The sequence below is a fragment of the Pan troglodytes genome, chromosome 11 (assembly GCF_028858775.2).
Source record: "Pan troglodytes isolate AG18354 chromosome 11, NHGRI_mPanTro3-v2.0_pri, whole genome shotgun sequence".
Lineage (NCBI taxonomy): Eukaryota > Metazoa > Chordata > Mammalia > Primates > Hominidae > Pan > Pan troglodytes.
Window position 1 is genome coordinate 63716871 of NC_072409.2, and position 18642 is coordinate 63735512.

The following is an 18642-nucleotide window of genomic DNA, read 5'->3' on the forward strand; positions in this document are numbered from 1 at the left end:
AGTGCTAAAGGATCAGGTAATAGGATTGGGGTCTGTGAAGGGAGAGGGTCCAGTTGAAAGTTTAGATACTGTAGCCACAGCTGGTCCTACTGACAAGGTGGCTTTTGGATAAAGGCATGAAGTGAAGTGAAGAGGCTCACACCTGTGATACCTGGGGAAGGCAATCCCAACAGAGGCAATGACAAATAGAAAGGAAGTAGGCTTCCTATGTTTAAGAAACAGCAAGTAGGTCATTGTGGCTGGAGTGGAGTCAAAGAGAAACTGGAGGTAAAGATGGCAGATTCTGGTTGGTTTTATATAGAGCTGTTATGGGTCAGGCTTGATTGATTTTTTTCTTCCATTAAGATCAGTTTTTTTTTCTCATGAATGTCCTCAGTCATTCTTCAAGTAGAATTCTGTAAGTAGACTCTGCTCAAATAATATATTGAGTATCTTCAGTTATGGAAGAAATGTAATATAGTTTTCTACTACTATGAATTTTCCTTAAAGGTATTTCTTTAGAGATTCTCTTCCCTATTAGTGTCTTGAAAACATTTGATTTTTATTTGCTTTCTCTCTTGAATCATGGTTTTCCCGGAATTATTCTAGTTTTTAACAGCTAAAAACTAATAAGAAATTGCAACTAACTGGCAGCCTACTGGCATATTTTTTCCAGTTGGTAGAATTGTGGCTAGTGCTAAAACAAAGAAGCAAGCGATACTCAACATATGAAGTTAGCTGATTTCATACATGACCTTTGGATTTCTGGCTTCCGTTGAATAATGGGACTCTCTGGCAACACTGGGCTTACATTCCCACTGGTCAGTTGGTTGGAATTATATCACATGGCTGCTTTTTGTTCTGAGAATACCCCTCTCACTTTTCCTGCTGTCTCAAACTCCTGAAATGTTTTACTCATTTATATTACCTCTATTCTCTCTTGAAGGTATTTAAGTTTTCCAACTCTGTTCTAGATGAACAGGGTAGATTAAAATATGAATCTCTGAAAGGTAGGTTAAAATATGAATCTCTCACTTAATAAACTGGTACATTCCATGGCTGTCCCACTCCCAGGGAAATGTAGAGGGACAGCTTGAATTATTTTGAGTGGCAGGTCCCTTTGTTGGAGCAGAAATTATCCGGGGGGAAAACAACCTCCTTTAGTGTTGGCATCAGGCTACTTTGGATCTGGTGTACTGCTCCTTATCTCACTAACACCAATTCGTTCAATTTGAGGAATATAAAAAAAGAAATTTCTCAAAGTATTCTTAGTCTGTCTGATTTCATGTTCTCATCAGACAAGTTTATGCCCGATGAGGAATATGAATACTATTATTTAGATAGATCATTAAAAATGTCTTTGAACTCATACAATTTCTATTTATTATGTCAAATGGCATTTCACCAACATACTATAAAACATTGGCAGGCTATTGGTCAGGGTAATGTCAGGCTATATTGCAGCAACACATACACCTTATAATTGCAAGTGCTTAACCCAACAAAGTCTTTTTTTTTCCCCTCGAAAATTCTCATGATGGTTGGGGGGATTCTCCAAGGCTGTTATCTTCTTCCTAGCTTTTCAAGGAATCCCATCATCTTACAAGTAGTGATGCTTTCAGCTCAACAAGTATCTTCTAGAGTAGTTGCAGCAAGGGATGAGAAATTTAGAAAATTCAAAGTAAGATTACCAGAAAAAACAGGAGGCCCAGTCAAATTTGAATTTCAGATTAACCAGGAATAATTTTTACTATAATTATGTCCCAAATATTGCATGGCACATGCTTGCTTATACTAAGAATATTTGTTGTTTATCTAAAATTCAAATATAGCTGTTGTCTAGTATTTTTATTTGCTAAATCGGGCAATCCTAAATCAAACCTGATTTGGGGTATCTCAGCCTAAAGATGACATACCTCTTTACTGCTCACAGCCCTTTGGAAAGAACTGGTCAGGTAGTCTTAACCTGAATCTGAAGGAGGCCAGGAAATTTAGAGAAACACATAGATTATTTGGTAAGCATTTTTATATTTATTGCACAGTTTTAGAAATAGAAGTTTTAGAATCAAAGCCATCTCTGATATATTCACCTCATTAACATTTAGTCACTTTACAGATGAGAAAACTAAACCCAGAGGGGTGAAGGAATGTGTTCATTTTACACAGTTATTTAGTGGCTGGCTGAGAATCCCAGATACTACTGAGGCACATCTTAGGTCTACTTCCATTAAATGGCGCAGACTCTCTGGACCTCCTTTCAAATTAACATATAACTTATTTCCATAATAAATGTGTAAGTCATACACATGTGTGAGAAATTTTCTCAGATCTAGTTATCCCTTAAGATTGAGAAGCCAATCACAATGCATACAAAAATGTACCTGAATGTTTAATTCATAAAATACCCTGTCAGCATAATCAGAAGCAAAATATTGTTGGTGTAGAGTTACAGAATATAGAAAAATGGAGGGAAACATTTAGTTCATATTAAAACGTACAACTTTTACCTTTTTTCGTTTTACTCCTTTTCCTAGTAAATCAGAGTCCCAGCTACAATGCATCAAGTAATGGCTTAATCAGCAGCTAGAGATGGTCTGAGGTCTGCTTCAGTGAGTGAGAAGCTGAAACTAAAGGCATTTAAGCATCTTCCAGCCATTTCACACAGTTGATTGTAATGATTGTTGATTGTAATGATTTTTGAGCCATTCTATATTATGGGAAATGTCAAAATCAGTATTGTCCAAGAACTCACACATTTGAAAAACGAGTTTATGGGATGTGGAAGTGGAGAAGAAACCACTAGTTGTGGACAGCAGCTAATCTAATAGCCGATTTTTTTTCTTTGTTAGATTGAAGTGGCTCTTTATCACTGCCAACCACTCCTCACTGCTCTTGCCTGTCCTCCTTTTCCCCCTACATCATCACTTCATATTGATTATTCTGAGTGTAGGGTATTATTTGTGAAGTGCTTTGTCATTTCTACTAGCAGAAAGGTCACCATTTGCAACACTTTCACAGCAGAACATCCCCTTTTTGGTGTTATGCAAGTTGTTTTTCACTCATATTGTAAAAGACAGAGGCTATCAAAACATTTGGCAGCTAATCACAATAAAAATACATATTGTATCTGTCTCCCTACATGTATATTTCAGAGACAGTCTTGAAATAGTACCCTGCCTTGAATAATACACTGACGTTATCTTTACTTTCCGATTTTATATTTTTTTCTATTTTTTGTTATCGTCTCCTTCATTCTATTAAAAATGCTTCAATATATTAAATTGATTTGACTCAATAAGGGTCTTAGCTCATATTTTCTAAAGCATTGATATAAGCATGCTTACTTGACTGCCTCTAGAATGCTTCAAAAAGTTAGCGTTTTTGACCAATATTACTTAGACTGGAGGGGGAGTTCTATGAGTTCTCCTTGTATTTGCATGCTTAAAAATATTAAAATAAACATAACTTGTGGATTTTGTAAGCATTGTTCCCAGAATTTTGCCCTATTTCTTTCATTTTTCATTTCTTTATTCCCATGTCTTCTCATATGCACTTAATTTTTTAAAACATACTTTTGAATTTCAGATGATGTGCAATCATCTTAGTTGTTTTGCATAGCACAATGCTAAGAACTTAGAAATTTTGATAATAATGCTAAACAATTAATAAAAAGTTACATTATTTTTGATATACATTCCACTGCTTAATTAACATTATTTATTTACCAAATGTTTCTAAATTATATTTTAAATTTTTGATCACTGCATAAATATAGACACATACATTGTATATATGTGTACATATATAAATTCATTTATATCTGTTTGCTTTAATGTAGTACAGTAAAATTTAACAATTTAACAAAATAATTAATTCATTTATTAAAAGCATTTATAATCAGCCCTCCATATCTGTGGGTTCCACATTGGTGTACTCAACCAACTATGGTTAGAAAATATTTAGAAAATGCAGGGTGCGGTGGCTCACGCCCGTAATCCCAGCACTTTGGGAGGTCAAGGTGGGCGGATCACCTGAGGTCAGGAGTTTGAGATCAGCCTGGCCAACATGCTGAAATTCCATCTCTACTACAAATACAGGAAATTAGCAGGGTGTGGTGACATGTGCCTGTAGTTCCAGCTACTTGGGAGCTTGGGAGGCTGAGGCAGGAGAATTGCTTGAACTCAGGAGGCCGAGGTTGCAGTGAGCCGAGACCGTGCCACTACACTCCAGCCTGGGTGACAGAGTGAGACTCCGTCTCCAAAGGAAAAAAAAAAAGAAAATATTTAGAAAAAAAGAAGATGGTTACTTCTGTACTGAACATGTACAGATTATTTTTCTTGTCATTATTCTCTAAACAACACACTACAGCAACTGTTTCCTTACATATAATTTAAATTGAGTTAGGTATTATAGGTAATCTAGAGACAATTTGCAGTGTTTGGGAGGATGTTAATAGGTTATATGCAAGTACTACACCATTTTCTATCAGGGACTTGAGCATCCATGGATTTTGGTATCTTCAAGGGTCCTGAAATCAACCCCCCATTGATACTGAGGATGACTGTATTCCCATATTATATGGAGATATAGGCTTCAAAGCTCCCATACTATTGCTTCTCCCCTGCACTGCCATGTGTTTGATATATGCCATTTTTCAATGTTTTGGCAGCTTCAAATGAGAAAATAGTAGACATTATTTCTGTTTTGTCTTCTGGTGTTCATTAAGTTGGCTCTCAAATTTCTATTGATCCTACATTTCACAAATAACCATCAAAAGAATATAAAAACTATGAAATTTGGTCAGGGAAAACAAAACCCAGAACAGAGGCTCTGTTGAAGAGCAGCTGCACATTCTCCTCTCCTGGGGATCAGGGCTAGAGATTGACTGGGGGAAAGAATGGACCAGAAGCACATGGGGGCCTGGGGGATGGGGAGGAAACTGCTGAGTCCAGGTGTGGTGCTCAGGATCTCAGTCTCACTCATTTCTCCATCCACAGGCATCATGCCTGTCTAAGGCATTGAGTCTGTTTTGCACTTTTCTCTTTTTTTCTCTTTTTATTTTCTTTACTAAGTCCAACACTTTTTCTTTTCTTTTCCATTTTCCTCTATTCTCCCAATCTTTTTTTGCCCTCTCTTTCTTTCTTCTTTTCTCTGATTTCCCTTTTCCACCTTCTCCCTTCTTTCTTCTTTTTCGTTTTTCTTTTCCTTTCTCTCATTGCCAAATGGCTTTTTCAAAAGGTTCAAAAGTTTACACTAACTTATACTCACACCAGCACTTATAAGCCTGTGCCTGTTTTCTTATAGTCTCACAAAAAGTACACATTTATAAAATAATTTTTACTTTTTCCCATTATGCTAGGAGAAAAGTAATCTCTCTTACATTAAATGTATTTAATTACTCAAATGCTTTCAGAAAAGGGACATTATATACCAGAGATGAATAAATAGAATAGTAGTTGTATCTCTTTACTAGATGCTTTTCATTATTATCACTTTACAACAAGGCTGGAAAGATTCTCTCCTCATAAAAATATGAAATGAAGCTCTGAGAGAATAAACTTTTTCACAAATATCACCACTGGTAAAGCTCAGGTGTGTGATCAAATAACATAGCTTTATTTTACAATAACTAGGAGCAAGATGTTTTGTTAGGGACCGATCATGCAAATAAATCAGTCCCAGAATGGCATTCAAAGAATACAGAAAGCTATATGTTTATATAATTATCCAACATGGTGATTTATTTCAGATATGTCAAAATACCACTTTCTATGCATAAGGCATGTAGGTGAACAGAAAATAAATGACACATTTTTCTTCTCAAGATGCTTACAATATGTTAAAGAAGGTAAGTAATATATATAAGTAATTATAATCCAAAATAGCATGTCATAAAATAAAGTGAGGAAAGCAGAAATATAACAGTTTCTCAGGAAAGAGGGTTTCTGAAATTAAAATCTTGAAGGTGGATCAGATGCCGTTTAATATATGGAGATTACTTTTCTCCTAGCATATTGGGAAAGAGAAAAATTATTTTATAAATGTGGACTTTTTGTGAGACTATAAGAAAACAAGCACAGGCTTATAAATGCTGGTGTGAGTATAAGTTAGTGTAAACTTTTGAAACTTTTGAAAAAGCCGTTTGTGAAATAGGAGGCAGATTATGTCCACACCCAGATGTGTAAAGGCAATGAAGTTTGAGGAAGTATGTAGCTAAGTTATCACAGGGTTATAAATGTGCATTTTCAAGTATTTCAGACACTGGGTATAATTAGAAGTGCAAAGACAAAGATGTGCCTTATGGACTGAGTCCTTTCATGTTAGAACAATGTCCTGGGTGTTGGTAGACAAGGAGGTGAGGTTAACCAAGAGGGGAGAAGAAACAGGAAAATTTCTGTTAGCCTACTCCTTGATGCTAATAGATTTAACCACAGTAAATATGAATGTTTTTTATGTCATATGTGAGATATATGGGTTATTTTATGTATGTAATAGCTATCAAATTGTTATGTGCTCCTGGAGGAGTCAGTGTGCTTGAACTAATTTGAAGGAGACTCTTTTGTTAGACTGGATGTGGAAAAGAAGAAAATAGTAAGAGAACACCAGGTTGGAGTGGGGGAGATAGAGGGATGCACCCAGAAACATAATTAAAGTGTGTTCTCTGTGTCTTCCAATGTGGTCATATCTGTGACCTAGAGAAGAAGAAGCTACAAGCAGAAACTGAAGGAGATCTTCTCAAAGAGCCCATCGTGAGGCACAAGGTGAACAAAGGACTGTATAAGGATCCAAAGGACTATGTGATCACAAAATAGGAAGATGGATGTCTTCTTCTTATCCATGCAGAGCATGGCATAACTGATGCTTGAAAGTTCTATTCCTGTCCAATTAAGTGACCCTTAGCAACTTTTGGCTATTTAAATTTAAAATAATTCAAATAAAATTTAAAACTCGGCCCCTTATTCACACTAGGCATATGTGTGCTCAACAAGTCCTTGGAGCTAATGGTTACCATACCGGACAGTATAGATATAAAGAATTTTCATAAATACAGAAAGTTCTGTTGGATAGGGATAGAACTTGACCACAGGACTGAGCAGAGCAAAGACCAAGACTGTGATACTTGATGGGAGACAGAAAAAGAGGTGGACATGACAGCACAACAAGGAAGTCTGGAAAGACACTCCTTGAAGACACTTTGGACCACTTGAGAGCACTATCAGAGAGATATGGCCCTCAGGAAGCTAATGAGCAAAAGAGCCAGTATAATTTACGCCATTGTTGTTAATGTGTCCCCACTTATATAATTGTGAAGCTTGAGTAACAAGTGTAAAGTTAATTATATAAGAGACCATATCTTACACACTGAGAATGTGCAGATAAAATAGAGTCAACCTACCCAGCCTCAGTCAACAATAACGACCAGTATTACAAGTACGACTAGTTGCTAACATATATTGGACACATACAATGTGGTAGGCACTGTTCTAAGTGGTTGGAATGCATTAACTCATTGGATCCTTACAGCAGCTCTAAGAGATTGATGCTCAAGTTATCCACATTTTCAGATAAGGAAACTAAAGCAAGGCTGGATAATACAGGCTGCCTGACTTCAGGGCCCATACCCTTTTTCACAATGAAAGTGGAAATGACTAATTCTTCATATCCCAATGGCAGAGGAATATTAGACATATTCTGAAATCAGTGAGGACAAATCAATGGACAGTTATTAATACTGAGATACATTTGATTAATAATTTGGTTAAAGACTGAATAAAATATTTAAAAGTAACACACCAAAATGTCAAACCAAAGTCAGAAAAGCACTATTTCACACAGACATAACAAGCAAATGGATACATAACTCTGACAAGAATGTAATGAATGAACCTCAAAATATAGTTTCTGTGATGATCTAGGTCAGGGATAGCAAAGATGCTTTAATTTCCTAGGCCAACGCTGATTGATTGTGGTGCTGGAGTGGAGCTGTGTTGAGAATTCTGAGACTCAATAAAAATTCATGCAATAATTAATTAGTAATGTCTAACATAGTTGGGGAAGGCAGATAATCAGCATATATATCAAGTATCTGTCATTCCTGATTTGGAGAGATGTGGAGGAAGGCATTTCAGGTTCAAAGCAAAACTTTTTTAAAAAGTAGCAAGTTAGCCTACATGTGCATAATCCTGCACATAAAAAATTTGACCAATTTTGAAGAAACAATGTATACTATAGGGCCAGAAAAGAAAACTATAGTCAAGTTGCAAAATGCAAGTTATAGTAAAGTGTAACAATTTTATTGTCTCTATGAATTTAGGAATTGATCTGTCATTGAGATGGAAAATCATAATGAATTCCTATTATTTTCATGAGTTTTTGGAGTGGATACTAAATTTTGGTGAGTTGATGACGGAAAGAAGGAACTGGCAAGATTATAGCTTATAGTGTATGTCACTGGCCTAAAAGATGTAGGTAGTCCTTGATATAGTCTTTTTTCCTTCCCATCTATACTCATATATTTTTTATTCTATCATTGCTGAGAGTTTAGGCAGTTGAACAAATACTGAGGCAAAATGGAAGGCACTGTTTCTTCACTTCACTCTGTCCTCAGAGAAGGCTCAGCCCTGAGGCTCTTTACCAGCCACTCATAACTCTCTTCTTTTTAGCATTAGCTGACAATATTTATATAGTGCCTTTTGGTAGAGAGCCATGAAGTATCATGTTACTCAATAGGGAAGATAGCTCAGTAGAGATAAGAAGGTTGATTAGATTTTGTTTATTCTCTATCCTGACTGTGAAAAGTGTAATGCTTGGAGAGGTAAAATTATTGTCAGAAGAGCAAAATGCCGATCTCTCTTCTCTCAGAAGATGGGTGGGAGGATCCTTGTGTACTCTTACATTGCATCATTACCTTTTCCAGGATTCTTCTATAGTATGAGTCATCATGGATATGAGTCCTTGGTGGATCCGTTTATGGGTTGTGTTGATGTTGTGGATTATTGGCAGCTTACATAGGCATGGCTTGTACTAAATACTCAATGTTTATTTGCTGAACTGAATTAAACGTATCATTTACATGTTCACACATAATTACCCATAACACATTAAGCAATACACCAAGTGTCTATTGCATGAAGAACATTCATGGTGTAACCCAGAAGGCACAGCTATAATAGAAGATCAATTTTTATTTTGTTTTGTTCAAACAGGAAGAGTTTTGTTGCATCCAAAGATAATATGACCCCTTTCATATGCCAAAGGAGAAACCAACCAACCAACCAAAAAAAAAAACCAAAAACCACAAGTCACTACAATGAATACAGGTCATCATTACATAGGCATTCCTAACATTAACAAAAGAAGACTCAACATCAAAAGACTGTCCTTCCAGGAACTTGTCAAGCATGAACTAAGACTGAATAAGGGTCTTGCAGCAGGAGCCATATATCCAGGCATAGAGAGATGGTGTAAGGCCAGAAGAGAAGGACCCAAAACAGTTGCCAGGGAAGATTCAGATAAAGGTTTCTAGTTACACTACTTAAAAATTACCATCAATTTTTAGTAAAAAGAGGTTAAATGAGTTACAAAAAATCCTTACTTCCTATAGTATTGTCTTTAGCTATGTATCACAAAGTATATACAGTTAAAAAACAAGAAACCAAACGAGGACCCAGCTCACAAGAGTCATTACAGGTCATGGCAATTTAAATTAAGCTGGTCTTAAATAGTTTTGAATGTCGCGAAAAGAGTTTTTCTCTGGTTTTGCTCTGAGGCTTTGCATTTTTAAAAGAGCATTGAACAAAGTTACAACTAAGCGATATGTTAGTACAAAGAGAAAAATTGCAAAGGCTACAAATACACACACACAAATTTTCAATATGCTATGATGAATATAACATAATATAATGCCTACCATTAATTTTGCAATAAGGTCAAGGCAATGATGTTATCAGCAATGAACGAAAGCAGAGTGATTCTTGACACAGTCAGAATTAAGCATTAATAATGTTTCCTATTTGTGTCGTAATTGGGTGTGATTTGCCTCCGACAGCACCTTTTATTATCAGTACAGCCAGGCATCTATGTTTTCCATCTGAGGTGTCCATTGTTCTAATTATTCCCGCATGCTTACCATCCTCAATACATGCGAAATAATACCAGTAATGCATTTTTAAAAAGAAGCAATATGCTTAAATATATTATAGATACTCTGTCATCCTGGATTGCTTTTTACTCTTTAGACTGTAGAAAGCTGCGTGGCTATTTTACGTTGATAGGCATTTGTATTGATTGGAGGAGTAAAAAGAAAGTACTCATTACAGAGCTGCTAACAGTGTAATTATAGAGTGGCACCCATGCTGGGGTGTGTTAGGAATCACGTTCCTGTTTTAACACCATGTAGAGTGTAACACCGGTAGCTTAGTGGAATATGCCCTTTGTACTTATAATTGCTTGCAATTAGTCCAGGGTAGTAGGTATCTTTTTATCTCCTACCTATCAGAATTCTGATGTTGGGATATTGGTCATCGGATTTACTTGCAATACTTAAAACTGTCGAAATTCATACAGTAAAATTTACTTCTTTTTAGACTTTAGCTTAATGGTTAGAGGCCTCAATTTCAATCTAGGTTCTGTCACTTACCAGCTCTGTGAGCTTGGGGAAATTTCTTCATCTTTCCAACCCTCGGTTTTCTTATCTGAAATGTGGGGTTAATAATGCCACCCCTGGAAGATTTATGAAAAGAATAAATTATGGAGGCAGAGTACTATGCGTGCGAAAAAATAGCAGCTGGAACAATGTTGTCATGGTTATGGCACATGAATCAGTTGATCCAGAATCTAAATTATTTTTAGGATAACGTTACCTTTTCAGTAGTGACCTAGCATCCTACCAATATGTTTCCTGTAATATTAACAGAAATTGGCACGTTCAGTTAGTATCTAATTGTCTTAAAGATGTTTAAAAATTCCATAGTCCGGGCTCACACTCTTAAAGTTTCTTGAAGCCTTTAAGAACGGTTCTTTCAACCGTTCGGCTGAACTTCCTTTTCCCTGTGGTTGGGTTTCCTATTCATTTGTCAAATTGCTTGAGTTTCATGCTGCTAAAAGCAAATTTACATGCAGATCCAGCACAACTTGAGGTTCTTGGCCAGTCAACAACTGACCCGTTCACAGCCTTCCTCTATGGAAATGCAGAAGGTAAAAGAGGGAGCAATTTTCCTCTGAGTGAAATGCTCCAGGCCTCATATGCCTGTATTTTATCTCCGACTTCTTACAGAAATTCTGGTTCTGGAATTAAAGCAGAGGCTTTTTAACCATCAATAACACTAATATTTTCTCCCTTAAAGTTTCTGTTTGACAGAGTTTTATGGTCCTAACAAAGGTATCAGATTTCTCTGCTGGAGTACACAGAGTTTAGTGGACAATGACAAACTTTAGAGAAGCAGTTAGGTATAGCTCCTAATTCTAGTTTTGTCACTCCTTCGCTGTGGGAGCGGCAGCCAGTTACTTAGATTCCCAGAGCTTCAGTTTTTTCCATTCGTGCAATGATTGTAATCACAGCTCCTTCTTGGGTGTTTTGGGTGAAAAGTAAAAGAGAAAATACATAAAAAGAAACCTGTAGAATCTCTTCCATTTTTCCTGTGATATTTCTTTTTGTATTCCAATGATAAGGAAATCCCCTAAACTTATTTTCCCCTGCTGTAGAGTACAGATGGCACCTGGGAAGCTATAAGATGTGTGTCCAATTAAAAACATTTCAGCTCTTTTGCTTACAATATCAGAGTTAATAAAATTATAGCTAGAGAATGGACCATATACTCTACTCTAATACAATGCTTATCTCTGTATATCGAAGGATTGAAACATATTAGTGACAAAAGCTGAAATTTTAAAACGTTTTCCTTTACTCACTTATACCATGCATTATTTAACTGATGTAGGGCAAAGTCATTTAAATTTTGTCCTTTAGACAGAATTCATCTGTCCCTTCATCTGCAAAATAGTTTATCTTAATTTCCCATAGGTAGAAGGTTTGAAGTTTCTCCTGTGAATTCTGGCTTCCCAAATTATACCTGCACAACCAGTAAACAGGACAGAGCCATGCGGTAAGAGGGCAGCACTCGCTTCACAGAGCCTACTAATGTCTCAGAGAGAGGAGACCTCAGTCAGGATATTGCTGAGGTTTTGAAGTCTGGCTTCAGACAGGTCTGTCAATGCAGGGACTTCATTAGGGCTGGAGAAAAATAATGAAATAAAGGTTTTGGAGTATTGGCTAAAGCAAGGTGTTTTGAGGCAAAATCTTCAAAGAGCCTTGGGGTGTAAACTGGCATGTGATGATTTCTACTGAAAAGCTGATGAATTAGAAAGTTCTCAGAATAAAAAGTAAAGTCATTTGTAGCTTTTATCTTCCTGAGCAAGAGTCCCTTGAAATAATCACGTTCTCTTTAAAAAGACAGTGGAATAGTAAATGTTAATGTAGATACTCATCAGACTGGTAAAATTAACACCTTTTTTGGGGGGATGATAAAAAAGCAGTCCTGTTAACTATTGGAAATGTGAAGTGTTTCAGTTTTTAAGTAATCTAATATCCTCTTTTAGACATAAAAGATTATATATTTATACATTGTTTATGGTAGCAAAACTTGAAAGCAAAATGAGTGCCCATCAATAGGAAGATACATTATGGTATACTCAAACCATAGAATTTTACAGCTATTACAAATAAGCTTTATTGAGAGAATTTGCATGAAGTACTGCTGCGATAGAGATGTGTAATATGGCTTCATTTTTTATAAAATAAAAAATGTGTTTCTATGTGTGTGGATGTATGTGTATGTGTGGAATGTATACTGTGAACAGCAAAATGCATTGCACAATTTTGATTTTATTATTCAGGCTATTGCAATAGGGAGAATGTTCATTAACGAAGGACATCTTGAAAAAATAACAAAAAAAGAACAGAAAAAAAGGGAGTCCTAGTTTTATAAAAAGAAAAACAATAAAGTCATAAAAGGTGAAAGACAGATTTCTAAGTCCTGAGGAAGGACTTAGAAAAAAAATGTAGGTCTTAGAAAAAAAAAAGTGGGTCTTAGAAAAAAAGGACTCAGAAAAAAAAGTGGGTCTTTTTCATAATATGGGAGGGGGCAGGTAAGATGGCTCTTTGAGGTTACAGAAGGGTTCTGGGGTGTTTCACACACCATTGCTTTGTGAGATCACAGAACTCTGAGTTCCACATTGTACATATGTCTCTATGAATTTGTATGTATAACGTGTATTAATGTGTAATTGTATATATACGTGTATATACACTAAGATAATAGGTGAGTACTATGGGGGTTCAAGAGCAGAAATCAAGCAAAAAAGGAAGAATCTCTGCCTTATAAAACAACAAGTAACATGATCATATTACTCATTTACATATAATTTAGACATAGATCAATCAATTTATTCATGTATATAAGAACATTTGGATAATAGTAATAGAAATAACATTAAGTTTAATAGCATATATTTTTCTGAGCATAAAATGAACGCATAGAACAACTAGATAGTATTCAAAGCATCTGCAGGTTTAGCTGTCTTTCTACGGCAACTTTACACAGACAGACATTCTTATTTTTCCATCAAGAAAAATTGTGTCCATTTCCATTGTGTTCTCAGATTCACAATTAGAACAGTGTCATATTTAAAATAATTTTTTAGTTTGATATTACAAAAATTCTATAAGCATAGAATTGCTTTAATTGAGTAAAATACATGGGTAATACTTTGCCAAGTATTCACATGTTCAGTAGCCTTTGTAATCCTTAACACGTGACTTTATTACCTCCAAGAAAAATTGACTGGGGGCTCAATAAGTTCAAGAAAGGAATGCTCCTGTGATATTAGAGAGGTTTGGTAACAAAGATCTAATTAGGAACAATCACTTCTCCACATCCCTATCATTAACATATACCACTGCATTTTTTAAACTAAAACTAAATGAGCTTAAAAATATAATAATCCATGCCTTAAGATTACAAATCTTACTAGAACAATAAGTGAGCAATTTCCAGGTAAATGAAGTACTGCCTCCCCTGTGGTTTAATTGTGTTTTGTGTCCTCTTATTGTCCTTCTGATGACATTTTCCCACCTTATTCAAGAGCTCTACCTATAGTTAGGGCAGCTTTGGGAACAGACTCTATTCATTTCCCAGATAAAAAGATGAACGAGAAGAAAAAGCACTAGAACAAGGCTCTTGTTCTCTGAATGTGTACTCCAAATGATGTTGGCACAAGAGGCAGATGTAAAAAGAGGATAGCTTACAATGTGAAATCCTTCTTGACATAATTGAGATTTCTAAGCAAAATTAATTTTCAATAAAAATTAAAATAAAGTATTTTCTAATAATGAATATGCACTGAAGAATCTAAGATAGTCACACAAAAAATAAAGACATCTAGAGCATTCCATTCACCAAGACAATCACTTTCTCTTTTCTTTTAAGTGGAATTCCTTTTTCCAAATCTTAACCTTCATTTCTTCAACACACAAGTCCTTAATACTTGCGGCATCTTATTTTGTCCTCATTTCTCATAATATCAGAATAAAACAGTTTTTCTATAATAGTGCACTTATTTGATATTCTGTTTTTACTTGAGTGCTTGCAAAAATGGAATAAAGATAATGAACCAATAAAATGATAACTTGAAGAGTAGTTCAAATCCTCAAAATGGGATTAACCCAAGGGAAAAAGAGTTGTAATTATTCGGCTTCCTACAAAACAAAGCTAGCTCCCACATGCCTTCTCCTTTTGGCTCTTTCTTCCTTATTTACAGTACAGTAGGACTTTTGAGTGAAGGAATGGCAAACAGTTAATAAAACCTTTGATGGGTATTAATTACTTTCCACTTAATTACCTGCCTTGTGGATCTTGTTGAGCTATTGATTACTGGCAAACATACATCCCACTGGGGATAAGTGTGATTTAACTTCATCCAAAGAGTCAATTAGCCCAAGTAACATAGGGAGAGCTGGTGCTTTGCCTCAATAGCTGGAGATTCTTGCCAAGAAGGGTAGATATGCATTTATTTGTTCATTAAAACACAGTGTTACTATCAACAGGAGTCACTTACCAGGTGTTATTGAGATTGGTAAAATGTTACTCTGTGTCATCAAAGATCAGCTGCATGGTGTGGAAGCAACATGGGCAAAGGGATTTTTTTCTTGCTTGAGAACCCTGAAAGAACTGGTGAGGTTTTGAGATTAACCTTAGAGGTATAGTCCAAGTGCTGTTCTCTATTTTATGAAATTATAAACAAACAACTCTATCAAATACACCTACACACAACTATAGTTTACAAAGACAACTTTGCCTTCTGCTGCATGAATTTCAGGATCCCAGATTTTTTTCTTTGATATGCTATACCAAAAGAGCAAGATGTTTTCTGTAACTTCACTTAATAATTTACTGGTTTCTGTGTTCATTTCTGCCAGCAAGTCAATAGGAAAAAAATACTTGAAATTCAGGTCTTTGGTGGATTGGGGGAGAGGAGGAAAAATTGTGTGAGAGAAAGAAAAATTGTTCCATTGACCAAACTTTGGCATGAAATTATACTTTTAAACCCATAAGAAAATTCACAAAGCTGATATTCTTAAAACTTTATCTATTTAGCTTCAAATTAGAATTTTTAAAACATCTTATTAGGTAGCTCTTTTGTAGTATTCCTATGAGAAGAATTAATCCTGTAAAATATGTCAAACTCTAGGAGTTAGCAAGGGATAGAAGAATATGCTGAATTGCAGGTGAGTTAGAACTTTGATCAATAAATTATGTGAAGCAGAAATTTTATTGTGAAAAGTTGTAATAATACGAAAACCCACAATATTTTATTTAAAAATTAGGGCATGCAGAGTGTAAATAATTTGCTTTGTTGTGGAATTCAGTGTGTGCTGAATCAATAGGGTGATTACTCCGAAGCTGAATATTGAATACATGTAAATAACAGTTACTAACATTTGTATTATTAAGAAGTTTACATTATCATTGTATAACCATCATCATATTTTATCGTACAGACTTTTCATAATATTCAGGTGAGATACAGTAATCGTTATCTACTCATTTTGAGAAAGTTGGAACTGAGGAGCAGAAAAGTTTAAATAGCTTGGCTAGGGACACCTAAGTTCTCCAATCAGAACTTGGTCTCAAGTCACCTGGACTTCAAATCTTCCCTCCACTCCTTCTTGGTTAGTCTTTTAGCACGATCTTGCACTGCGAACTCTGAAGACAGAAAACAGTTAACTCAGAGTGACCTCTGGGGTCAGTTTAACTGCTAGTGTGGTATTTTTTCGTTTTGCTCTTGTTCCCTGCACTGTAATTTTTGTGTCCTGCTTCTCTCTCGCCCCCTTTCTCTCTCTTACGCATTTCCTTTTCCTTTGGCTTTTTGTGATAATGTTATATACTTGCTAGAGTGAACAGATTTATTTCCATCATTGCAGTGTGATAATTAAAATATTTTAAACAAGAAATTAACCTCACCATTGCCTGCACTTATTTAAAAGTATTTTTTTCTGATTAAAGCAGGAAATTCAGGCACAAAAGGAGAGGATACTCATGCTTGTCATCTTCACATTTCAGGTATTTGGGTGTTATTGCTCCAAGGGGTGTTCCTGCTGAAAGACACAAAATGTATATGTCACCTCTATCCATCAGGTCAAAAGATCTTGCCAACAACAATATTCACATTAATGCCCAGTTGGACTCCCTGTTTACAAGAGGCATTCCTGTGAAAGGCCCTACTTTTTAGATTAAATATTTCCTGTGCCAAAACATTCTGCATCAGTGAGTCAAAACAGACTGTAGTCCAAAAGGATATATCCTGGCTGTGAGCACAGATTTGGTATAATTTGAGTTTTTTCTTGTTTTATTTTTAAAACAAAATATATCGGGCTTATGATTATTAGAGAAACTCAGATTTAAGGCTCAGGAAAATGTAAATGACAGCTAAAGATAATTCCAAAATCTTCTCTGTTTTCTCCAATACCTTGACTGGTAGATTGTCTCATAAAACTTTATTTTTCTTTTCTTTTAGTCTCCAAAGGTCTATTTTTCTGCAGAAAGCTAATGAATCCTGACAGAGTTTCTGAAAAGCTAAACATATATTTTTTGTGCAAATTAGAAAATTTGGCACAAAGCCGATACATTTCCAGTTTCACAGGGTAAAGCTGTGCATTAAAACCAGCAGGCTCGGTGTGGTGGCTCACACCTGTAATCCCAGCACTTTGGGAGGCCGAGGTGGGCAGATCCCTTGAGCCCAGGAGTTTGAGACCAGCCTGGGCAACATGGTGAAACCCCATCTCTAGAGAAGACACAAAAAATTAGCCAGGTGTGGTGGCATGTACCTGTAGATCCAGCTACTCTAGAGGCTGAGGTGGGAGGATTACTCGAGCCCAGGAGGAGGAGGTTGCAATGAGATGACACCACTGCACTTAAGCCTGGGCAACAAAGCAAACAAACATCTCAACAAGCAAACTAACAAAAAACTCAAACCACCAGCTCCCTTTCTACAAAACGATGTGTGTGTGTGTGTGTGTGTGTCTGTGTGTGTGTAAACTCCTTGTTTAGTAGTTGTGATGAAGTAGAGAGGGAATTGCAAACATCTGACAAATAGGTTTCATTGAGGTAAAGTCTTTGTATATATTATCTCATCTAAATCTCAAAACAACCTATTTAGTTTGGAATTTTTGTTTCTATTATGCTGACAAAGAAGATAAGGCACAGAGAGGTAAAACAATTTGTCTAAAGAAACATACTCAGTGAATGATTTAATCCCATCTTAGTGGACTAAAAAACCAAAAACTCTCCATCCTAACTTCCTGCTTTCCTGGGAAACACTTTATAAGCCCAGGAGGCAGTTATTCTTTTTACTCCTCACAAGAACGATGTAGAACAAATGAATTTTGACTCTTAAACTATAGTATATATGTAGCATTTAAAAATTCATTTTTTGAGCATCAAAGCAATCTCAAGGCTAAAAATTTATAGTGGCAGCTGACATTTCCTTGTAACGGACATGATAATAAATATTTTTAGGGCCATATAAGTTTGTATTACTTACTCTTGCTTGCTTTTGTTTATTTGTTTTTATTTCACAACCCTTTATTAAAATAAAAAAATTCTTAGCTGAGTGACCATACAAAAACAGCCCTTAGACAATATTTGGCCCACGGTCATAGTTTGATGACCCTTGCTCTGTATCTTGATTTTGATGGTGTTTATATGACTATGGAAGTTTGTCAAATTCCAAAATTTTACACTTAAAATTGTAAATGTCAAGGAACGTAAATTACCTTTTAATGAAATAAATGGGGTACCATCATAAACAGTATGTTCTTTCACCACAAACATAGAAATTTTAAGTAGCCTTACATCTATTGATTAAATAGAATTTGTAATTAAATAAATTCCCATAAAAATCTTCATATCCAAAGTAGCTCATCAGAAATTTTATCAAACATTTAATAAACTAAAATTGCCAATATCACACAAACTCTTTCATAGAATAGTGGAATGAAGATACTTTCCAAGTCATTTCATGAGGCCAATATAACTCTGACACCAAATCTAGGAAAGGATATTATATACAAAGAAAATTAAAGACTAATATTCATTGTGAGCATAG